The sequence below is a fragment of the Pinus tabuliformis genome, chromosome 1_2 (genome assembly GCF_031772625.1).
Source record: "Pinus tabuliformis cultivar Carrire ecotype Pingquan chromosome 1_2, CPIR1, whole genome shotgun sequence".
Lineage (NCBI taxonomy): Eukaryota > Viridiplantae > Streptophyta > Pinopsida > Pinales > Pinaceae > Pinus > Pinus tabuliformis.
Genome location: NC_142298.1, coordinates 814,679,552 through 814,688,764, shown reverse-complemented (window position 1 = coordinate 814,688,764; position 9,213 = coordinate 814,679,552). Strand labels below are relative to the sequence as shown.

Below are 9,213 nucleotides of genomic sequence, written 5' to 3'. Positions count from 1 at the left end.
GGGCAGATCAGAAGGCCAAAGTTCAGTGACACTAAAGGAGCAGTGATCAGTGATAGTGGCAGATTGGATAGGTTGCAAAGGACCTGCAGATGTGTTCAGGGCACGTGGACTGAAAGGGCTGTGGGGTGCCACATCAGCATGTAGGTCAACTGTGTCTTGTTCAGGTAAATTGGTGGTCAAAGTGATTGACACCAAGCCCTAGTTGTGTCCTTGTATCAGGGCTGTATGTAAGAGCCAAGATCCCTGGTACGGGAGCCCTGGCCCCTAATACTGTTGTATTCTAAATTGTAATATAACATGTAGTGGGTTTGAAAAGTTAAAAATTGTCATGTGCACTATTTGATTCACTGATGTGTGTGGATTCCGCTGTGCAAAGTAATATTGTTGTGGCATTTATGTGTGTTTGTGTCAGAGACTTTAAGATCCAAACCAGATTCTCATGTGCCGTGGAAACAACAACCTTGACACGTTACATGAACAAGCGTGCAAAATCCATGTATAATAAGCTTACACCAAAAATTGGCGGCAAGAAATTATTCCAAAAGACTGTAATAACATATAAAGTCATAAAGCAACCCATAAAGCAATAGTCATCCGTGATAGTCTAGATAACAGTAGTTCCCTGGCAAATAATGCTTTCTGACTCACATGACTTCAATATTTCTGCTTATTGTTGCTTGAAAAGTGACCAATAGGCTCAGCTGTATTACGGTGGTAACCACAGTTACCATCCATGAATTTGGATTTGGTAATTGAAAAAAAAAAAAAAATTGTATTGGAAAAATCCATTTTAAAAATAAATCTTATTAATACAAAAATTTCACAATATTAGAAAACCTCCACCAATTCACATATGGATCTTCTCTAAAATGACACTCCCCTAATTCACTGCAATGCATATATTACTGAACTATAAGATAGGGAACGTTATGGCATAACCTAATGAGCTCTCCAAAGCAAGCCTAGACGTTTGCTTTAGGGTGCTAGGGTTTCTAGAATCCAAATTCAGGGTAAATACAACCAAATCTAATCGTTGGCTGAATTTCTGTATGCAAGGCAGGCACGGTTTGGCCAAAATCTGCTACATTGGTAGTAATCAAATCAATCGTCATGGTGCCTCTATTAGGCCCAAATCCGATAGAAGAATATATTTTCCAAATTCCCACTGCTTGGCAACTTAATCTTAGAGACTATGCTTGAAATACCACAAAAATCAAGTTTTGGAGTTCTGTACAGTGAAATGATGTATTGTTTGGTATTTGGAAAAAAGACAAACATTTTATAATGTGAAATTACACCTGGAAAAAAATGAAAAAGGAAACCCTTGATCCCTTCTCAGTAAGGTAAGGTCCTTCAGGATCTTGCTGAATTGGGTTGGTCCTAACTGAAAGGTCAACAAAGCAGGCAATCAATTGTGTAAAAGCTTCGCACCACATTAAATGAGCAAAAACAATATCCACCTTCCCAAACCTGGCCGAAATGCGCAAGAAATATCTGATATAATGTGGACTATCCCAGAAAATGGGACAGCATGGATAGAACCAAGTAGAGGAGGAGGCAAAGGCGATCAAGAAATAACGATACCGTTCTATGTTTTTGACAGGGAGAATGACCACCATCGCAAACACGGCAAGCCTCGTGCAACAGATCCAAACCATGATCCATAATATATTTTTCTTGAATTCAGAGAAAAGCCTACCCATGATTTGCAATGCAGTATGTATCTCGAAACAAAATCTAGGTTTCCAGCAAAACAATGGCCTATGAATGAAAAGGAAGATAATGTTTCAGCCCATAACAATGAGATCCGAGATGGATAAATCATAAATTGACATCCAAAAAAGAATCTTCTTCCAAACCCTGAAAAAAATAACACAAATCATAAAATCTAATAAACCCTACCAAAACCCCATAAAGCAAAACCCAATTCAAGGGAGGTGAAGAGAAGCTACTTGTCGTCTTCAACTCTTTGTTTCCTTGTCGACAGAGGCACCCCCCACAGCATCAGTAACAAGAGACATGGGCCTCTGTTCAATGACTGTATCCACAAGCCCAAACTCCTTAGCGTCCTCGGGCGACATGAACGTGTCCCTCTCCGTGCATTTCTCAATCTTATCAATGCTCTGCCCAGTGTGCTTGGCATAGAGACTGTTAAGTCTATCCCTGGTCAGTAAGATTTCCTTGGCCTGAATGGCTATGTCACTCGCCTGCCCACTGGCCCCTCCAGAGGGCTGGTGGACCATGAACCTTGCATTGGGCAATGATCTCCTCTCCCCCTTTGCCCCTGCTGTCAACAGAAGAGACCCCATTGAGGCCGCCTGCCCCATACAGAACGTACTCACGGGGCTCCTTATGTACTGCATTGTGTCGTATATTGCCAGGCCTGCGGTCACGACTCAGCCAGGGGAATTTATGTAGAGATTGATGGGTTTCGATGGATTTTCAGACTTCAGGAATAGTAGTTGGGCTACTACCACCGCAGCGGTATCGTCTTCTATGACGCCATTGATGCATATTATTCTCTCCTTGAGAAGCCTGGAGAATATGTCGTATGCCCTTTCGCCTCTTGAGGTTTGTTCTATGACCATGGGGATCAGTCCATATGATCTTTTGCTGTGAAAGCTTGTGGGTGTGCTTAGGACTCTACTGTTGAATATTGCAGACGCTGCTGGAAAAAATCGGCTTGTTCTCATCCTCTCTCTCTGCACCTGTGAGAAACTATGCTATGCTATGCTGTGTTATTTTGATGACGAGATGAAACAGCTTTTAACATTTGAAATGGTTAGGTCGGAAAGAGCAACACTAGGCACGGTGCATAAGTGGCATTTTGATTTTTTTTAGTTTATTTAATTTTAAATTTCATTGATGAGGAGAAATGGTTCATTTCTTTGTTACATTTGCTTCCAAACAAGTGAAAATAAAAAACAATTTTTTAAAAGCTATAATATCATAAAATATTATTTAATGGTATTTAAATAGTAAGGTTTTGAAATTATATTAATTTAAAATAATTTAATTTTAAGATAATAGAGATAATAATTGATGATAATTTTAATTGGTTTTAGTCTAAATTGTGATTAAGGGTATGTTTATTTTAAAATAATTTTTTTAGATTTTTAATTTAATTATTGGTAATTATTAGATAGATGGTAAATATTTAATTTCTATAAAATATGTAATATTCACAAATTAAGAGTTAAGATTTATTTAGAAGTTAGTTATTTTTTTTAATTAATTTATTTCAATTTAATTGATTCCAAAATTTTAGTTCATTATGTTTTGGACATGATGAAGATGTAGTCATGCAAGCTTACAAAAAAACTAGAATTTTAATTTAATTATTGGTAATTATTAGATGGATCATAAAGATTTAACTTCAATAAAATATTTCAAAATATTCATAGTAGTATTCACAAATTACGTTAGTTATTCTCTTTTAATTAATTTATCTTAAAGTAATTAATTCAAGAAAATATCATATCAACAATTGTCATATTGGACATGTGGTATTGATAAGGCATGATATTGTACCAAAAGCTATATACAAATTAAAAATTCCTATAGTAAAGTGAGGTGAATCTCTATGGTTAACAATATTATTTAGCTCATATATTAATTTTTTTATAATTAATAATAATAATAATAATAATTTATTAATTCTTGTTATAATTAATAATAATAATAATTTAAAATAAGTTGTAATTTAATTAATTTTTATGTTTTTTTTATTTGGGCAATGTGAGATGTATCATAATGTAAGTGTCTTGATGTTTACCATGAATTGATACCTATTCACATTTACCAATCATTTAGTCATGTCTAAAATCAACCATTGTTCCATTTTCAATGACCAAAAATAATTACTTTTAAAATGTAAAATGCAGTTGCAATCAAATACTTTTAAAAATGTTAAATGCAGTTGCAATCAAATACTTTTAAAAATGTAATAGCCATTAGATTCATCATGTTACCTATATGGTATGTATATCTTACATTTTATAATTATTATCAAGGATAGTTGAAATATTTAATTAAGGTAGTCATATAAATTAAATGGCTAATAAACGTTAATACGCATCAATTCATAATAAACATCAAAACACTCACTTCATGATATTGTTAGGATATTCCGACACAGAGAAAATAATTAAGTATAACTTGGTCTAGTGTATAGTTAGGTAAAGTGTGTTTCTTTAGTATGTACATTTTCTAACTTACAAATCCGACGGTCACGATATGTTCTAGACATGAAGTGATCTGATGGTTCATTCTCTCATCGGTATTACCGATACTTGATCTGTAGCTTAATACCCGATTGGTCCATGATCTCTATTTAAAGAGCATGGAGGGTCATTTGTTTGTGACCGTTTATGAGAGAAGCTTATATAAATTTTCTTTCTTTTACATTAATAAATTGCGTGAAGTGGCCGCGTTGGATTACGCCGTGGACTGATCAAGAATACTGGTGTATTGATCTGTGATTTGTTTGTGAGCGGTGTCCTTTGGTGTTCAATCCAAGGAACTTACCTTGTAAATTCCTACATGGTATCAGAGTCATTCGAGGGCCGCATCCGTTGGTGAGCTTGTTTGATTGGTTTGTGTGGTTGTTTTTTGTTTTCTAAGCAAAAAATGGGTTTTCAAGTAAGCACGCACCCCAAGGCTTCAGTGAGCAAAAAAAACCCTCCTCATTTCCAACAATTACTAAATTTTTTAACTTGCTCACTTGGTCTAAAGTTACTTTATGAGAATAGAAGTCTTGGGTTTAAGTCTTTTTTTCGTTGAGTTACTTTTTCAAAAAACACATGTAACTTATGTTTTAAAGTTACTTTATGTAGAAATGTTCTCACCCATTATAAAAAATGAGTCACTTATAATTCTAAAGTCATTTTATCTTTTATTTAAGTTACAATTTAGTGAATAGTTCATAAAGTACCATTGTAAAAGTGATTATCACTTATTTATAAAAGTGGGTCACATAAAGTAATTTTTTTTAAAGTGAGTTAATTAGATTAAGTTTGGAAATGGGGAGAATTTTTTTTTAAATATAACATTATCATCAACTTCAAAACATTCACGTGGTTCCTTGGCATCTTCAACAACTTTTATTCAAAAAACCATAACTTTCATCCGGAAGTCGTTTTCAGAGCCGTTTTTTTTTTCAATTGGCCTAATTTTTCGAAATATTTCCATTCGAACACTTAGTTTCAGCATCTACAGCTTTAGTTTCTTTTAAAATGGAAATTTCATGCCTAGTTATTCTTAACAGCACCAACTATTTCTAATGGCTATCCTACATAGTGGATTTACTCAGAAGTAGAGGTCTTTCTAGAATAGCCTCAGGCCTAGAGTCTAAACCTCAAGATGAAGATAAGCAAGCCAAATGGGAAAATAAGCAAGATCAAACACGTGGGTTGATAGGGATGTCTATTTCTCCAGACCTTAGATTCCATATCGCATAAATTGATACCCCCGATGAAGCAATGAAAAAGCTCAGTACTATTTTTGGAATTAAAAATTAAATTAGAGCCCATCAACTCGAAAATGAGTTGCTTACTTTGAACCCCAGTATTTTTTCTTCCATTGAAGATTTTTTGTCCAAGTTCAAGACCCTTAGACTTCTCTTGGAAGGTGTTAAGGTTGAGAAGGAAGATGGTAGCCTTATCTATTTCATTCTTACTAAGTTAGGATCAGCCTACTCTGTATTTGTTTCCACCTTCCATTCCACTAGAGAAATATTTATTTCTCAAGGAGAAGACTACAAGCCCCCCTCTTTTGATGCATTTTGTGATTCTTTAATAAGAGAACAAGAAAAACTCTTACATCTTGGTCTTCTTAATACTAGGAATGCTTCTAAGAAAGCCTTAGCAACCCAGCAGCAACCAAGTTCAAAGAATCCTAAGAAGCAACATCCTAAAACGAATGGTCTTAAACCAAACAAGGGTCCTAAGCAATTTCAGTCTCAAAATGAAAAATCAACTCAACAAAACAATAAGGAAACTAAAAACAATGGGAAGAATATTGATAGACATTGCAACTTTTGTAATCATGATGGCCACTTAGAATCCAAATGCTTTAAGAAGATGGAAGCCTTGGAAGCAGCAATGAAGAAGCATAACATCCATTTGGAGCACTTTTCAACTTCAACTTCATATTCAGGAATAACACTTCCTGCATGTGGTTGTCAAGCATCTTGGTCTGGTTATGCACTAAATGTATCTTCTTCTTCTCATTCTCATGAGTGGCTCATTGATTCTGGAGCTTCTTATCACATGGCCAAAAGCAAAGCCATGTTTTCTTCTCTAAATGATTGTAACACCAAAAATATATATGTTGGTGATGATAAATCTCTTAGTGTTGTAGGGTCTGGAACTATTCATCTAGACAATGGTCAACTTAATGATGTATTATGTGTTCTTACCTTATCCTGCAACATTTTATCTGTATATCAGATAACTCATTAAGGTGAAGGTAAAACCATTGAATTTTCACCTTATGATGTTGTAATTAACGACCTAAGAGATCCTAGATAGATTTTAGCTATTGGCATTGTTGATGATTCTACAAGGTTGTATAAGTTTTACAACTTTGGGTCATCAAATCTTCCCTCGGTATTTGTTGCTCATAATGATGAAGTGAGAAAACTTTGGCATGAGCGATTTGGTCACTTAAACTATCGCTCCCTTCAAAATCTATGTAAAGAAAATATGGTGACAGGTCTTCCTATGGTATCTTGCAGAGATGGTGTTTGTTCCGGATGTGTACTCGAAAAACATCGTTGGGATAGTGTTGAAAAATGTGCCTCTTGGAATGCCTCATCCCCTTTACATCTTGTGCATAGTGATTTATATGGTCCACTTCCAGTTGTTTCATTATTTGGCTACAAGTATTTCTTAACTTTCATTGATGATTTCTCCAAATGCACTTGGGTATACTTCTTAAAAATCAAGAGTGAATTCTTTAACATGTTCTTGGCCTTTAAGGCCTTTGTTGATAAACAATCTGGACATCAAATTCTTAAGCTAAGATCTGGTAATGGCGGAGAATGTGTTAACAACAAATTCATCAAATTTTGCACTGAGCATGGAATTCAATTGCAACATATTATTCCATATACTCCACGGCAAAATGGTGTAGCTTAAAGAAAGAATCATATCTTAAAGGAAATGGCTAATTGTATGCTTCAATCTAAAGGACTTAGTCTTAATTTTTGGGCAGAAGCAATTAACTGTGCAAATTACATAGTAAATCGCACTCCTACTAAGGTTTTAAATAATATCACTCCAGAAGAAGCATGGAGCTCAATTAAACCATATGTAAGTCACTTTCATGTTTTTGGAAGTGAAGCATGGGCCCATATTCCAGATGAGAAACATAAAGCCTTAAAACCTAAGAGTGAAAAATGTATTTTTGTTGGATATTCTGAAGATGTCAAAGGATATAGACTTCTTCAACCTAACTCCAAAAAAATTATCATTATAAGAGATGTAAAGTTTGATGAAAATATATCGGCCTCCGAGCCTAGCTCGGCGGATGTGCCACCTCTCTCTATCTCTTCTACTTCTGAAAATATTCCTTCTTCAGATGATGACAGTGAGGATGACAATCCCACCCCACCTTCTCGGGATCTTCCTTCAATTCCTCAACTTCCAAAATGGGTCTGCGCTACTTGGGATGCAGCAGGTGCTCTTGTAGGTGATCCTATAGATCAACGTCGTACACGTTCTCAGTTCTATAGAGCCTCTTCTTTACTGGCTCAAGTTTTAGTGAATTATGATCCTGACACCTTTGCGTAAGTTTCAAGCCATCCAGATTGGGACGCAACTATGAATGAAGAATATCGTTCATTATTGGCAAATGATACATGGGACCTTGTTCCTCTTCCAAAGGGACACAAACTTGTTAGATGTAAATGGGTTTACAGAACCAAGCTTGGACCAGATGGAAAAGTTGATAAACATAAAGCTCGTCTTGTTGCTAAGGGTTTTCACAAGTTGAAGGCATTTACTATATTGAAACCTTCTCCCTTGTTCCAAAATGAACTCTATCTGCCTTGTTCTTTCCCTTGCTGCCTCTTTCAAATGGGAAGTCCATCAGATGGATGTTAAATCCGCCTTCTTTCATGAAGAAATCTATATGGAACAACCTCCTGGCTTTATACAAAAAGACTCTAGCCTTGTATGTCAGCTTAAGAAATCCCTTTATGGTCTCAAACAAGCCCCTCGGGCTTGGTATGCCAAAATGGATAGTTTTCTTTTAGATACTAGCTTTTCTAGGTGTCATTCTGACAATAATGTCTACATCAAGAAAGTGGGTAAGTCCCCAATCATTCTTGTTCTTTATGTTGATGATCTTATCCTTACTGGTAGTGATCACAACCTTATCAACCATGTGAAGTCTAGCCTTAAAAAGAAGTTTGAAATGACAGACTTAGGACACTTACATTATTTTCTTGGTCTTCAAGTCTTGCAATCCAAAGAAGGTATTTCCCTTTCTCAGTCCAAGTATGTCTGTGATCTTCTATGCCACTTTCACATGGAAGATTGTAAGGCAACCCCTTCTCCCTTTCATTCTGGAGTTAAACTTTCAGTCACTTGTACTTCCCCTAAAGTTGATGCTCCCTTATACCGTCAGCTTGTTGGAAAACTTTTGTATCTGACCCATACCCGTCCTGACCTTTCCTTTGATGTTGGCCTTGTTGCTCGGTTTATGCACAACCCACATGAAAGTCATTAGAAAACAGCTAAAATAATACTTCGTTATGTTCGAGGTATAGTTCAGTTTGGGATTCATTATAGTGCAGAAGCATCTGCTCTATTGGTTGGTTTCACTGATTCTGATTGGGCTGGTGACCCTAATGATCGGAAGTATACTGCAGGTTATGTCTTCACTCTCGGTTCTGGACCTATTACATGGGTTTGCAAGAAACAAAGTGTTTTTTTCTCTTTATTCAGCAGAAGCATAGTATTGTGGCATCGTTGAAGCTAGTAATGAACCCTTGTGGCTTCGTCAGATCCTGTCAGAGTTTGGTTTTCAGCATCAGCATTCGACTACACTTTGGTGTGATAATCAAAGTGCCATTCAACTATGTAAAGATCCAGTCCAACATTAGCACAACAAACACATTGAACTACACATGCACTTCATCAGAAATCTCATTCGTGACCATGTTCTTGATGTGCAATATTGTTCAATCGATGATCAAGTTGCAGACAT

The 9,213-nt window shown here is 35.9% G+C and overlaps 1 pseudogene across 1 annotated transcript; it reads right to left on the bottom strand.

Annotated features, from left to right (window-relative positions):
- Nucleotides 1-1,378: 1,378 nt before the first annotated feature.
- Nucleotides 1,379-2,795, bottom strand: LOC149208397 (uncharacterized; annotated as a pseudogene). Its single transcript, XR_016252099.1, has 2 exons — nt 1,953-2,795; nt 1,379-1,761 (listed from the first exon to the last, which is right to left on the bottom strand). The product of XR_016252099.1 is annotated as an uncharacterized LOC149208397 (transcript).
- Nucleotides 2,796-9,213: the final 6,418 nt, after the last annotated feature.